This window comes from Aythya ferina, assembly GCF_964211825.1.
Source record: "Aythya ferina genome assembly, chromosome: 2".
NCBI lineage: Eukaryota > Metazoa > Chordata > Aves > Anseriformes > Anatidae > Aythya > Aythya ferina.
This window is the reverse complement of record NC_140297.1, coordinates 103,087,931-103,103,362: the sequence shown is the minus strand read 5'-3', so window position 1 is coordinate 103,103,362 and position 15,432 is coordinate 103,087,931. Positions and strand designations below refer to the sequence as shown.

Sequence of the window (15,432 nt, the reverse complement as noted above, 5' to 3'; positions counted from 1 at the left end):
TTGCACTTAAATATCTGCTAGGAAAATGCAGCCCTCATAAGAAATCATTACTCATGCAATAACATTTTCAGCCTATTCGTATGAATGTTTATTTGTGTGGGCAAGGAGATTGGTGAGTAAGAAGAAAAAGTATTTCTAGCTAAACTGATTGGGGGACCTTAATTTCTGACATAACAAATCCATCCATTTTAAAATGAATTTACTGCAGAAAGCTGTGCATTTTCTTTTTCCCAATTCTTCCTAAATACATGCCCAGATCCCAAGATTGCAGGTAACCGAGGATTGAATGTGGCAAATGTAGCAATAACTTAAAATTTAGTGACACTAAAAATAAAAAATAAAAATAATAATAATAAAAAAGTGTTTGTTTGTTTTAAGAATAACCATATGAATGAGATTAATTAACTCTGCATGTAAAATACAGGGAACTCTGAAGCACACTACTAGCTGTCAGCTGGTCTAAGCATATCAAAGCCAATGAACCTTCAACATTGAATGGTTCAAGGCCAGGATGCCAACATAATTTCATCTAACACAGGATGAGGTACTTCTGTCCAAGGCAATGCATCACTAAGATGTGGTAGACTAATATACAATTCTAAATGTCTAGGTTGTTTTATGAGAGGAACTAAAACAAGACCAGTTCAAATTCAGTAGACAGTTAATTTAATAGTTTATTATTTTGATGACATTTACAAAATTTCCAGTTTTAAAGTCCAGACACATAGGAAAACAATTAATCTAGAACATATTTTAAGCACCTATAATGAAAGAATATCAGCCAGGGGAAACAGAGTACCTCTTCCAATAGTACTTTATTTGATATAACTGAAAAACAAAACAAAACAAAACAAAACAAAAACAAAATAAAATTGAAAGAATGAAAACTTGTTATTACTGTGAAATAAAAGGAAAATCAAAATTATTATTTTCATTTTTTAATTAACAGTTGAACAAGGTTTCTATTTTTTTTCCCCCACCAAAATCACCTCTCTTCTAACTTATTTATTTTTTTATGGATTTGATTTTCTTTTGCTGTGCTACGCATCCATACTAAAATTTATACTTTGTTTAATATTAATCCAATAACAATGCTGTAATTTAAAATCTAAGAAAATAAAATAGGCAACATTTTTTTTCTTTTTGTTAATGCAACAGTTCCCTTTTAAAAACTCATCAATCACCCTAGCCCAAAGACAGACTCAGCAGCTGATCATCAGCATACTTAAAGTCCATTTAATGCTTGCTACTCTAGTGATATCGACTGAAAAGGCGCATTCGAATTATTGTGGAAAAGATACAGCCTCATCCTTTCTCTTGCACTGGTGCACATCTGATTGCTGTTCAGGAACCTAACACAGCAGAAAATTACTCTTTCATTTTGGTTTTCTACTGCTGTTTAGCTTCTTGAGCTGGTTCAAAGCAGCTGAACTGCTCATGAAACAACATTGCTCTCGTAGAATTATTAAGCAGAATCCAGGAGGCAAAAAGTAGCTAATTTTATTATTATTATAACAAAAACTTTCCTGCAAAGCTAAAGCTTATTGTGATTTTCATCAGGTCTCCTTCACTCAATATAAGCTTTGAAGAACAACATGATGAAACTTGTTCAAAAATGTATACATCTTGGGGAAACTTATGATGTTATTCCACAACATAGCTGGAAGATCTCATTCTGCAACTTTTATACTATCATCAGTACCACTAAAACATTATCACACCATCACAGCTACAACACAAGTATCTTACCTGAATCAGAGTAACTTGAACCCAAAAAAGAACTTGTAAGTGTTTCATCCATGTTAACATGTAGAATGTAAACATATCACACCAATTATAAGCATATTAAAACATTTGTAAAGTTCCCCACCTACCATGCTTCTTCCCAGCATCATTTCACAGAATCACAGAATCACAGAATCACAGAACTGCAGGGGTTGGAAGGGACCTCGAAAGATCATCAGGTCCAACCACATTGCCAAAGCAGGTTCCTCAGAGCAGGTTGCCCAGGTAGGCATCCAGACAGGCCTTGAATATCTCCAGAGAAGGAGACTCCACAACCTCCCTAGGCAGCCTGTTCCAATGCTCCGTCACCCTCACCGTGAAGTTCTTTCGCATGTCAGTGCGGAACTTCCTGTGTTCTAACTTGCAGCCATTGCCCCTTGTCCCATCCCCACAAACCATTGAGAAGAGGTTGGCTACACCTCTGTCCCCCACCCCTCAGATATTTATATACACTGAGGAGATCCCCTCTCATTCTTCTCTTCTCCAGGCTGAGCAGACCCAGGTCTCTCAGCCTTTCCTCGTAAGGAAGACGCTCCAGGCCCTGTATCATCTTTGTGGCCCTCCGCTGGACTCTTTCCAGGAGATCCCTGTCTTTCTTGTACCAGGGAGCCCAGAACTGAACACAGTACTCCAGGTGAGGCCTGATCAGGGCAGAGTAGAGGGGGAGGATCACCTCCCTTGACCTGCTGACCACATTCCTTTTAATGCACGCCAGGATCCCATTAGCCCTCTTGGCCACAAGGGCACAGTGCTGGCTCGTGGTCAACCTGTCATCCACCAGGACCCCCAGGTCCTTCTCCTCAGAGCTCCTCTCCAGAAGGTCGTCCCCCACCCCATACTGACACATGTGGTTGTTCCTTCCCAGGTGCAGGACTCTACACTTGCTCTTATTAAATCTCATTTGGTTTCTTCACCAAATTTAATTCACTTTACACAACCACAGTTCCCAGAAATGTTAATCTGCTCTCTGCTTGTACCCTTTCCAGCTTATGTTACTTATTTTGAGAATAAGCATGAACAAGTTCAATAAATACATGCACATTTCATAGAATTCATAGAATCATAGAATGGTTTAGGTTGGAACGGACCTTAAAGATCACCTTGTTGCAACCCCCTTGCCATAGGCAGGGACATCTCCCACTAAATCAGGTTGCTTAAAACCCCATCCAACCTGGCCTAGAACACTTACAAGGATGGGACATCCACAACTGCTGGGGGCAACCTGTTCCAGTGCATCACCACACTCTGGGTGAGGAATTTCCTCCTAATCTCTAATTTAAATCTCCCGTCATTCCCCCTTCTCCTATCACTATACTCCCTGATAAAGAGTCCCTTCCCAGCTTTCCTGTAGGCTTTCTTTAGGTGCTGTAAGGCTGCTTTAAGGTATCCTCAGAGCCTTCTCTTCCTCAGGCTGAACAACCCCAACTCTCTCAGGCTGTCTTCATAGGAGAGGTGCTCTAGATCTTTGACCATCGTCATGGCCCTCTTTTGCACTCATTCTAATATATCCATGGGCTTATTGTGCGGGGGGGGGGGGGGGTTGGGGGGGGGCGGGAAGAGCTGAAGGATACAGTTGGCTTTCTGGGTTACAAGTGCACATTGCTGGCTCATGTTGAACTTCTCATCCACCAACAGCCCCAGGTCTTTCTCTCCTCAGTTTTGCCCTCAATCCATTCTCCACCCAGCCTGTATTTGTTCTTGGAGTTGCCCCGACCTAGATACAGGACCTTGCACTTGGCTTTGTTGAACCTCATGAGATTCTCACAGGCCCACCTCTCAAGCCTGTCAAGAGCCATTGGGTGGCATCTCTCCCTTCCCTACAGCATGTTGACAGCACCACACAGCTCAGTGTTACTTGCTTAAGGGGCACTTGATACCACTGTCCATGTCACTGTCAAAGATGTTAAACAGTGCCAGTCCAAAGTAGGCATAGAAATCCAAAAAGTAACCTTTTCCAAATGTTGCCTACTTTGTGAAAATGTAGCTCCATCACCACTACTCTAATAAAATTGAAATGAAAGTGAATCTAGATAAATCTAAAAAAGGTGATATAAAGAGCATTTTTTTTCTGATAAAATAAACCAAACCATTTTAAATTGTGACAATTCATAAACATTTTTATATAAGCATATATAAACATATATTTATGTTTCAAAGATATTAAAAGTTTAAAACATAATTTAAATTTTATTGAAAATACTGCAGTAGGCTTTGTCTTCTTGTGTTTCCATCTTTTAATCAATATGCTATTTGTTCTCTGTTAATATGCTATGTGTTCTATGTTAATATGTTCTCTCTATTTATTCAACAGACATGAAATACTTACATCTATTTTACGTGTTGGGAATTGGCACAAAGGGTATGGACATGAGTCCGTGGAACAGTTGTTCGATCTGAGTTTGTCTTAAGCAACCAGGAGTAGGCCTCAGCAAATCCCATGGCCTGCTGTAGCTGAGCAAACCAAGCTACCAGGGTAACTATGAGAAGCTCCCATGACAATGATTCCCACGTCGCCCAATCGAGGAATTCAGAAAAATATTGTTACCAGCAGCTGGCTTCAAGGACAAGATCTACGTGACTGCTAATCACAAGGGGGTTGTTTTCTTGACTGCTAATCACAAGGGGGGTTGTTTTCTTCTAGTTGTTTCGTCTGAGTGCTTTTGACCAATAATCTTGTGTGAAACACTGTCCGCCCCTGTTAAGTTCACCATAAAAGTTAGGCTATCTGGGCAATAAAATGGAGCATGATCTGACTCTACTGGTGTCTGTCGTGCTTTCGGCTGTGCTTCCAGCAACATGTACACATCTCATCTTTGCAGTTACAGTTTTTAATTACTCTTGAAGTTATTTTTAAAGTAGTATTTTATTTTATTTTATTTTATTTTATTTTATTTTATTTTATTTTATTTTATTTTATTTTATTTTATTTATTTCCTCTTTGGTGCTACTGAATTCATCCAGGTGTATGGAACTCTGTTTGTGTGATGTTCTGGATACAAAGATTTGCTATATCTAGAAAGACATAAGCATGTACATGATATCACTGCTGATATGCTGCATATGCTTTCTTGAATACACAGAGCAAGGTCATTTCCAATGTCAATGAATGAAATAATTTCAGAAGTCTGCAGTATTCTATTGCAGTGCTATGGCACCAAAGATCCTAGAAACAATCTCACTCTGTGAAATACCCACCTAGGGCTTTTTAATTTTTTTTTTTTTTCTTAAAATGTCTCCCTTAGTATTTCAGTAGCTTTACACAATAGCAAGTTGCATTGGAAGTGATTAATTCATATTCATTCCTTGTTGTTAGAGGAAAGAACAAAGGGATCTCAACCTGTCAGTTCTGAGGCCCACACTGAGATCCAGTCTGCTGGTCCCTCAGGCCAAACCTAGAGCAGCTAAATTTTTTTTTTTGTTTGTTTTGTTTTGTTTCATGGCCACAGGGTCATTAATTTTGAATGTTAAGAAACCCAGCTGCAAACTGAGCAGGATAGTAATTTCAAAACAATTATCTGCTGAATCAGACAATATTAAGGAACCAAGGGATGAAAACTGAAAATACTGATGCTTCCCTTCCATGTCCTATGTCCTAATGTCCTTCCAGAGTAGTCCTGAAGGACTGCCTTGCTTCTTTGTCTAGGCTGTTTTACAGAGTATCCTACCTAAGTCTCTGAGAGACCTCTGTCAGGAGGCTGTTTCCAGAGGAGTTTTGTAACCCAGAAGTCCACTAAAGTGAGTGGAAGACAGAGCAACAGCAAGACCCCACCCTGAGGGGACACACTGTAGAGGGAGTATATATGTTTTGAAGTATTTTTTATTTTTTTTTTCTTCTATCTTTCCTAAAGGTCTTTTTTTTTTTTTTTTTTTTTTTTTTGTCTCAGTTTTTCTCTCTGAAAGAAGCAGACATGCATCAAAGCTCTGGTTCATCTGGAGTACTGCTACACTAAGGTACCAGTATTGCAGAAATAGTGCATATTCTTTTGGAGCTTTTCATCTCCTTTTCATTAATGACTCTTTCATGTAAAAAGCAAACATATCTGGCATACTGAACTGCTTTCCCAACATAACATTTAAAATTGCTTTCTGATTTGCCATGGCTTCTTTTGGAAACAAGCCTATGAATGATTGTACTATGCTTGTAGATTTCTTTTTCTTAATATTGACTTCTTCCTCTGTTTATTTAAGGCTTTAAATATGCTGTCCCATATGTTGGGCTAAAGAGGTCCATGGCCCTTACCAAGTAAATGTTTTGCTGGCTAATTAAATATTTCACTCTACCAGACTGATTTATGATTAGCTCTAATGAGTTTGACTATAATCATAGGAGTTGGGGTTAGGCAATAGTTACTGCATTTATCATTTGATGAATTGAACAACTTTGTCATAAGAAAGAATTGACTGAAAAAGATTCAAGGTTAATCAAAGACAGGATCTTGTTATTTGCAGTGTCTAGCTCTATTTTTATTTTTATTTCATTTAAAAAAAAAAAGCTTGAAGAATTCTGTTATTCAAATATTGACTCTTTTTCATGCATGATATATGTGTTCCTAGAGCTGGCCAGTCACTCTTCTTTGGCTAATTTTAAAGACAAAGAATAAAAATGTATTTCTCTCTAAATTTATTCTTATTTTGAGCTCAGAGAGTTATATTTCAGGATTTAAGTGTGTTTCTAAGGTTTAACATTTCCTTCTTATTAACTTTAATTCTTGATGTTTCTGAGATTCATATAAATGTTAAATCTCTTTTTTCTTTTTTTTTTAAATTTTAATCTAAATTCTTAGCCTCAATGACTCCCTTTGGCATTTTTATACAGATAAATGACAATAAATGAGCCTTACACCTTTGAAAATTCATTTCTTTGTTCATGAGCACAGACTTTAAAGCCAGAAGGAGCCATTATAATCATCTAGACTTTCTGCAGCTATGAAACCCATAGTAATTTTACGCAGCTTCTTTTTGAATAATAATGTCTTTTAAATCAGTCTTAATTAAAAAATTCTCCAGAGACAAAGAATCCACCATAATTCCCATTTCTTGAGTTATGAGTTTCAGTCTAGCTTTCATTCCCCACTCAGTATTCTAAATGCATTTTATTGTGCTCAACTTTTATTTGTCTTTTAGGCTACAAAGGACTGCTTCCTTTCTTTGCCTTGTATCTGATGATATACCTAAGAGGATTTTGTCTGCAGAGATCAAAAAATCAAAGTGTGTTTTTTTTTTTTTTTCCAAAGTTAACATTTCAAGTGAGTAAATTATTTTGCATAGCTTCTGTTTTTGCCTGAATTCAGCTTTGCTAAATTTATCCTTTATTTAGCAGATTCTGCTAAAATTTATCCACAGGTCTTTATTTAACTTTTGACTTTTCGAGGTCAAAGGAAACATGATTCAAAAGCACTATTTTAGAGGGCAAGATATGACTTCAGAATTTTACAAATAAAAGTAATGTTTCTCAGGTATTAACTGTCAAATACATAATACCAGCATCACTAAGCACCAGTTATTTCCATCTTATCTCTTTAGAACATCTCTTTAGAACACATTAGGAGCAACTACCCATCCAAAAACATCTTGTCATGATCATACATGAGCAAAACTCCCAAAACCAAGGCATAACTGGAATAAATAATTATTTTGGCTTATAAATTTAATATCTCATCTGTAATTATGACTCCTTTCTCACTTACATTCCTCTTTAAATGTAAAAGATGATCTTCATACCAAAAAATAAACAAATAAAAATATATATTTTTAAAAAGAACAGATAGAAAAAATAGCTGAAAATTTGTTTTGCATTCAGTCCAAAATGAGCATCTCATGTTGAAATAGTATCATTTCAATGAGATAAGAAGGAATATGAATCAAATGTCCCAAAACAATCACGAATTTAATCCCAGACTACATTCACCTTTTTAAAGAATGATAGAATCATAAGATTGGAAGGGACCTTAAAGATCATCTTGTTCCAACCCCCCTACCATGGGCAGGGATACCCCCCACTAGACCAGCTTGCTCAAAGACCCATCCAATCTGGCCTTGAACACTTCCAGGAATGGGACATCCACAACTGCTCTGGGCAACCTCACCACCCTCAGAGTAAAGGATTTGCTCCTAATATCTAATCTAAATCTCTTTTAGTTTAAAGCCATTACCCTTTGTCCTACCATTACACTCCCTGACAAAGATTCCCTCCTCAGGTCTGCTCTCAATCCATTCTTCGCCCAGCCTGTATGTATACTTGGGATTGCCCTGACCAAGATGCAGGACCTTGCGCTTGACCTTGTTAAACCTCATGAAGTTCTCACAGGCCCACCTCTCAAGCCTTTCAAAGTCCCTATGGATAGTATATTGACCGCATCACACAGCTTTCTGTCATTGGCAAGCTTTCTAAGGGTGCACTCAACCCCACTGTCCATGTCATCAACAAAGATATTAAACAGCATCAGTCCCAGTACTGACCTCCGAGGAACACCACTTGTCACTGATCCCTACTTGGATGTTGAGCTGTTCACTGCAACTCTTTGAGTGCAACCATCCAGCCAATTCCTTATCCACTGAGTGGCCCATCCATCAAATCCATGTCTCCCCAAATTTAGAGACAAGGATATCATGGGGGACAGTCTCAAATGCTTTGCATAAGTCCTGATAAATTATGTCAGTTGCTTTTCCCTTATCCACCAATGCTATAACCCCATCATAGAAGACCACCAGATATGCCAGGCCCTTAGTGCTTAGTGAAGCCATGTGGCTGCCACCGGTTACCTCCTTATTTTCCATGTGCCTTAGCATAAATTCTGTGATTCTGTGTGATAGTTTCCAGGAGGATCGGCTCCATGATCTTGCCAGGCTCAGAGGTGAGACTGACTGGCCTGTAGTTTCCCAGGTCTTCCTTTTTTCCCTTTTTAAAAATTGGGGTAATCTTTTCTCTCTTCCAGTCAATGGGAATTTCACTAGTCTGCCTTGACTTTGCATATATGATGGACAGTGACTTAGCAACTACATCTGCCAGTTCCCTCAGGACCCATGGATGAATTCATCAGGGCCCATGGACTTGTGTACCTTTAGGCACCTTAGCTAGTCTTGAACCCTACTATCTCCTGCAGTGGATGGTTCATCATTCTGCCAATCCCTTTGCCTTCTAGGGCCTGGACTATGTGGTGAGAGTTCTTGTCAGTGAAGAGTGAGGGAAAAAACATCATTGAGTAACTCAGCTTTCTCCATATCCCAGGTGACCAGGAATCCCGCTTTCTTGTGGAAAGGGTCCACAATTTCCCTAACCTTCCTTTTGTCACTGGTGTACCTATAGAATCCTTTGTTGTTGCCCTGATGTCCCTGGTGAAATTTAATTCTAATAAGGCTTTGGATTTCTTAACCTGTACCCTGGTTCATCGGACAATGTCTCTGCATCCATCCCAGGATATCTGTCCTTTCTTCCACCATCTGTAGAACTCCTTTTTCTGTCTGAGTTTAGCCAGGAGCTCCTTGTTCATTCTTTCAGGCCTCCTGGTGTTTTTGTCCAACTTCCTCTTTGTTGGGATGCTCCTGAGCTTGGAGGAGGTGATCCTTGAATATTATCCATCTTTCTTGGGCCCCTCTTCTCTCCATTGGTAATTTACCAAGCAGAACCCTGAAGAGGCCAAAATCTGCTCTCTCAAAGTCCAACATAGCAAGCTCACTGTGCTCCCTCCTCGCTGCTCTCTGAATGCAAAACTTCACCATTTCACTATCAGTGTAATTAAGGCTGTCCTTGAGCTTCACATTACCCACCAGCTCCTCCTTGTTGGTAAGAATGAGGTCTGGCATAGCACCTCTCCTTGTTGGTTCCTCTATCACTTGGAGAAGGAAGTTGTTGTCAAAGCATACCAGGAACCTCCTGGATTGTCACTCTTGCTGTGCTGTCACTCTACAGATATTGGAGTGGTTGAAGTCCCCCACAAAGACCAGGGCTTGTGAACTTGAGGCTGCTTCTATCTGTTTATAGAGGGCCTCATCAGCTTTGTTTTCCTGATCAGGTGGCCTCTAGCCCACTTATACCCACTATGTCACCTGTCCCCACACTTCCTTTAATCCCGATCCATCAGCTCTCTGTCAGCTTCTTAACCATCCCCAGGAGGAGCTCCATGCCCTCCACCTGTTCACTGACATAGAAGGTGACGCCCCTTCCTCATCTCCCCTGCCTGTCCTTTCTAAAGAGCCTGCATCCTTCCATTTCAACACTCCATTCATGGGAGCCATTCCACTATGTCTCTGTACTGCCAATGAGGTCATAGCCCTGCATGTGTTCATACATCTCTAACTCCTCTTATTTATTCCCCATGCTACGTTTGTTAGCATAAGACATTCGAGTTGGGCTCCTGATGAAGATGACCTAATGTCCGGAGTGGCCAGAATTCCTTTGTTCTGCTCTTCAGGTGCTCTCCTGCTGACCCATGACCCTTCTTCAAGGACTGGGTGTCTATTGCTGAGAGAAGCGCGATGGACTGAGATTCCCCTCCCTCAACAACTCTAGTTTGAAGTCCTCTTCACCAGCTTGGCCAGCCTGTGACCAAAGATGGACTTCGCCTGCTCTGACTTGTGACCCCATTGGCCCCCATCAGACCAGGTTTCTCAAAGTGACTCCCATGGTCTAAGAAGCCAAACCCCTCCTTGTCTGTGGCACCAGTCCTACAACCATCTGTTGATTCACCAGACTTGACTGACCCTTTCAATCCCCTCCCCTTTGACCAGCAAGACTGATGAAAAAACTGCCTGCACTCTTGAGTCCCTTATCGCTGTTGCCAGGGCTCTAAAATCCCTCATGACACTACTCAGACTGCTCTTGGCTGCATCACTGGTGCCCATGTGGAACAATAGCAGCAGATAATAGTCTTTAGACTGTATGAGGTTTGGCAGTCTCTTGGTGACACACCTAACACGAGCCCCAGGTAAGCAGCAGACTTCCCTCAAGAGCAGATCGGGTTGGCAGACAGACACCTCCCTCCCTCTCAGGAGAGAATCTTCTACTATTGACACCCATCGCCTTTTCTTAGTTGGACTGGTTGTTATGCAGGGAGCAGACTGAGCTGCCTTACCCAGCCACATGCCCCTGCAACGGATCTTTGAGGGGTGTCCACGGTTGTAGTGGGTTTACGTGGCAAGGTTTTGGTAGCAGGGGGCCATAGGGGTGGTTTCTGTGAGAAGGATCTAGAAGCTGCCTCATGTTTGGTAAGGGCCCCACTGCTGACCAGAGCCGAGCCAATAAGCGATGTTGTTTTGCGCCTCTGTGAGAGCATATTTAAGACAGGGAAAAAAACAGTGTGCCATACAGCAGCTGGGAGAGTGAGAGGAGTGAGGAACAGTCTTGCAGGTGCCAAGGTCAGTGAAGAAGGAGGGGGAGAGGTGCTCCAGGCACCAGAGCAGAAGCCCCCTGTGGCCTGTGGTGAGGACCATGGTGAAGCAGGATGTCCCCCTGCAGCCCATGGAGTACCATGGAGGAGCAGGATTCCATGCTGCAGCCCGTGGAGGAGACCATGGTGGAGCAGGTGGCCCTGCACCGATGGAGGTTGCCACCTGTGGAAGACCCCTGCCGGAGCTGGACCTGTAGCCCGTGGAGAGGAGACCATGCAGGAGCAGGTGACCTGGCAGGAGCTGCTGCCTGTGGGGGATCCAGGTTGGAGCAGTTTTCTCCTGAGGGATGGACCCCGTGGTACGGACCCATATCTGGAGCAGTTCTGGAAGAGCTGCTGCCTGTGGGAAGGCAGATCAGTTCATCAAGGACTGCATCCCGTGGGTGGGACCCAACAGCACAGGGGGCGAGAGTGACCTAGAAGGAGTGGCAGAGAAGCGCTGTAGACTGACCATAACCCCCATTCCCCTATTCCCCTGCACCGCTCGGGGGGAGGAGGTGGAAGAGGGTGGATGGGGGGGGGAAGGTGCTTTTGGTATCTTTCCTTTGTTTCTCACTTCTCTAGCTTGTTAGTAATGAGCAATAAATCTTACTATCTCCCTATGCCGAGTCTGTTTTGCCCATTACAATAATTACTGCGTGATCGTCTTGTCCTTATCTCAACCTTTGAGCCCTTTTCATCGTATTTTCTCCCCATTCCTCTTTGAGGAGGGGGAGTGAGAGAGTGGCTTTGGTGGAGCTCAGCTGCCTACTCAAGCAGAACCACCACACACCCCTCAAGTCTGCAGAGGGCAGTAACCAAGTACCTAAAGACATTTTGGGGTTGTAAATAGTATTCCTTCTAGTACAATCTGATTTTCACAAGCCTCTTTTTTTTATTGTTAGAAATTATTGTTATTCTTGTTACTATTATTATTCTACTATGGTACTATTTTTCCTTTATGGCTTAACAACCTAATATCATGTTCTTAAGCCCAAAAAAGCTCCAGAATAAGACAGGTAACAAATCTACATGGATGGTTCGGTGTCAGGTTGCTAACAGGAATTATAAAGATGCAGCTTGTTCCCTTTTGATCAGTACTGATTAGATGTGTTGAGTGTTGTACATTTTCCTCAGTTAAGATTGCATCTCAACAAACTATAGCCTACACACTAGCAAGATGGCTCCACAACATTTCTTTCTGCATCTTCCTAAACTAACACTTTCATAATGATTCTGGTTCTCTTGGGAGAAGAAAAAAAAATAAAAAAGTAAGAGGAACTACCACCACCTTGAACTTTGAAGTCAAGACAGGGTCTGGCATTTATTATTATTATTATTATTATTATTATTATTATTATTATTATTATGTAAGGAGAGAATGGTATCACTCTCTACAGGTTGCTGAAATTTGAAACTAAAAAATAATTCAGATCCAGAAAAAAATAGGTACACTATCAAATAGTGTTTTTCCTTCTTGCATCTGAGAAAGTCAGAATTTTTATGTATATGTTTTCACTGATGATGACAAATCAGTCATTATAGTAATACCACAGATGCAAATAAAATAAAAAGTGGAAATAAATAAAGCAAAAAGCAGTTCTGCAAGCAACCATGCTTCTCTAAGAAGGTGCTTTGTGGATGAATCTGACAGTAGCTAGAATTAAAATGCCATATAAACATAAGCATGAAATATTTTCTTAAGGAACATAATTTCATCTAATTATTCTTGGCATTTATTACCTATTGAATCTGTATTCCAACTCCAAATGAGCAGCTTATTTTTAATTCATTGGATTCATCTGTGCTTTTTTATTTTTAATATAAAAGGCAGAACACAAAAAATCCAGTGTATGCAGATGCCAATTTTAATATAATGTTCTACTTTGGGGACTTCACTAGCTGTATGGGTTACCCATTAATGCCACTCAAACTTTGTAATTGACAGTAAATAATTCTCTCACCGTCACCCACTGCCATTCACTAAAATAAGCCATATCACAATAAAACTAATTGAATTTGAAATGGTAGAAAACAAATCAAGTACTTCAGATACCTCAGATGTCTGTTAAAGAAAGAAAATTAAAACCACCTCCTAAATACTGATGAAAGAAAGCTTATTTTTCAAGTAAATATATTTCTTAGTATGGAGACCTAAATATTATTTATAACATTCAAAGTGATTCAGAGTCAGGGACATATGAACAGCTATTAGAGATTAAGAAAACAGAAGTAACTGATTTAAAATTTGGGTGTTTTAACCAAATATATTTAAACAGCAAATGTCCTGAATACAAGACAAATGTCATCCTAATCCAAAGACTATCCACTAAGTCCACATTCCACCTGATTTTTAGATTAGTGTTGTTCCCCTCCAGTTGTCAGTACTTTTTTGTTACCTAAGCATGTCTTTCTTTTGATGTACAAATAAAAAGGTACTCTTGTTTATAATTTTCTTTTCCAGAAAGCCATAATAGTTAAAATTTGAGGCTGTCAAGTTTTGAAAAGCTTTGTCAAAACCAATCAGTTTTACCAACATAGAAAATACACAATCCAGTTAAAGACTCTGTCCTTCCCTATTCTCTATATCTGTATATCAGTCTTGCTTTAGTCTACTTTATTATTCCTCTGAAATCTCAGCCTAAAATATTTGGCAAAGGCCCATTGTTATTATAAACTGTCAGAATACTTAATAAACATGTGCCTAGAGTTTCCTGACAAAATTTTTTTCATAGCTGAATTAAAGGGTATACATAGGAAAATTTTCACATCATTAACAATACACATTCTGTGTTTTCTACTGATTGTATAGGTGGCCTAGAAAAAACAACAAACTTGTATTTCAGGTGCTGCTACATGATACAAGGCTCTGCACAAATACAAATCTCATTCTGCTTACTCAAGTGCGTCCAGAAATGGCAAAGGAACAGGGGAGTGGGGCTCAGCTGAAGTTCTCATCCATCCACCTCCAGCTACCACCACCAGAGTGCTGCACACTCTGGGACAGAAGGTGTTGTGATCTCAGACTGGGTCTCATCCACCTCAGACAGTAGTGCAAAGACCTGGCACTCAGCCTCATAATAAGTTCTGGAAGGACAGCTGCATGAGGATCTTCATGAGTTATGAATGCTCTGGCATTCAGAAGTGCAAACACAAATTCCTAAGTTGGATCTGCACAGCTATCTCAGAGTACCGCAACAGGAAGAGACCCCTCATACGTAAAAAGGATGATGGTAAAATAGGAAAGTATTTTTGTCAATGACAGGAAACATATATTCACTTACATATTCACAACCTATACATTCACTTATAAATGGCTAATGAGGCTTGTTTAGCCTTTGTATATAGCTAAGCTAATTTTTTATCTAATTACATGTATAATGAGAATTTTGTATCAAAGCCCCCTAGGATTCCTCCCTCTTCCTAAACAATTTGTTGTTGTTTCCATTGTTTTTAGAATTTTTTAGAATACCTGTATAATTTTTCCAATCCTGCTGTGGCAGATGGTCTTGTTAGTCACTGCTAATCTACTCTCTTTTGTACATATATAGTATAACATATATGAATATATATATATATTCATATATATTCATATATTCATATAATAACATAGGTGAATAGAAAAAGTTCTATCATCACTATTTCATAAAATAGAACTTTTTATTTGTATTTTTCATATAAGAACATCTGATACATTTATAAGTAAAGCTACAAATAAAATAATAATAATAATAATAATAATAATAATAATAAAAACACATGTAAATTCCATGTGACGTTTTACATCATAATGGCTACCACTTTAAAAATCCCCATTTTTGCAATTTTCTCACTAAGGTCCTAAACTAAATGTTAATTGATAAATTAACATTTATTATGTTAATAAATTTTTGCTATGAAATTTGTCTGCAATAAAAGTGAACAGAAAGAGGGAGATGATAGCTGAATTTATCTATGAATAAAATTCATCAAAGCATATCCTATAAAGAAGTTTACAGTCAATGAAATCACAAGTGTCTTACTGAGGCCCATTTGTACCCTGAAATCCTGAAATGTTGCCATCTAACAGAGCCTAACTTAATAGCAGATATTAAAACAAAGTGTAATGTCAGCGGGAGGAACAAAGTCAGAAGACAGTTGCCACTTAATTATAGTGTTCTGCCAGAAGTGAGCTAGTAAAAATATCTAACGTGAGGAACAAAAAAAAGCAATTAGAAGGGATTTTAAAAACAGCGCTGAAACACTTTGCTTCTTCCTGCAAGTTCTTTCCTGCTGAGAGCAA

General features: G+C 39.5%; 1 long non-coding RNA gene across 1 annotated transcript in view; it reads left to right on the top strand.

Annotated features, from left to right (window-relative positions):
* Window positions 1-4,538, top strand: part of LOC311433088 — a 125,094-nt gene extending 120,556 nt beyond the window's left edge. Inside the window, exon 4 of the long non-coding RNA XR_014690560.1 lies at window positions 4,097-4,538. This is a non-coding gene — a long non-coding RNA (uncharacterized lncRNA). The remainder of the gene's footprint in view (window positions 1-4,096) is intronic.
* Window positions 4,539-15,432: the final 10,894 nt, after the last annotated feature.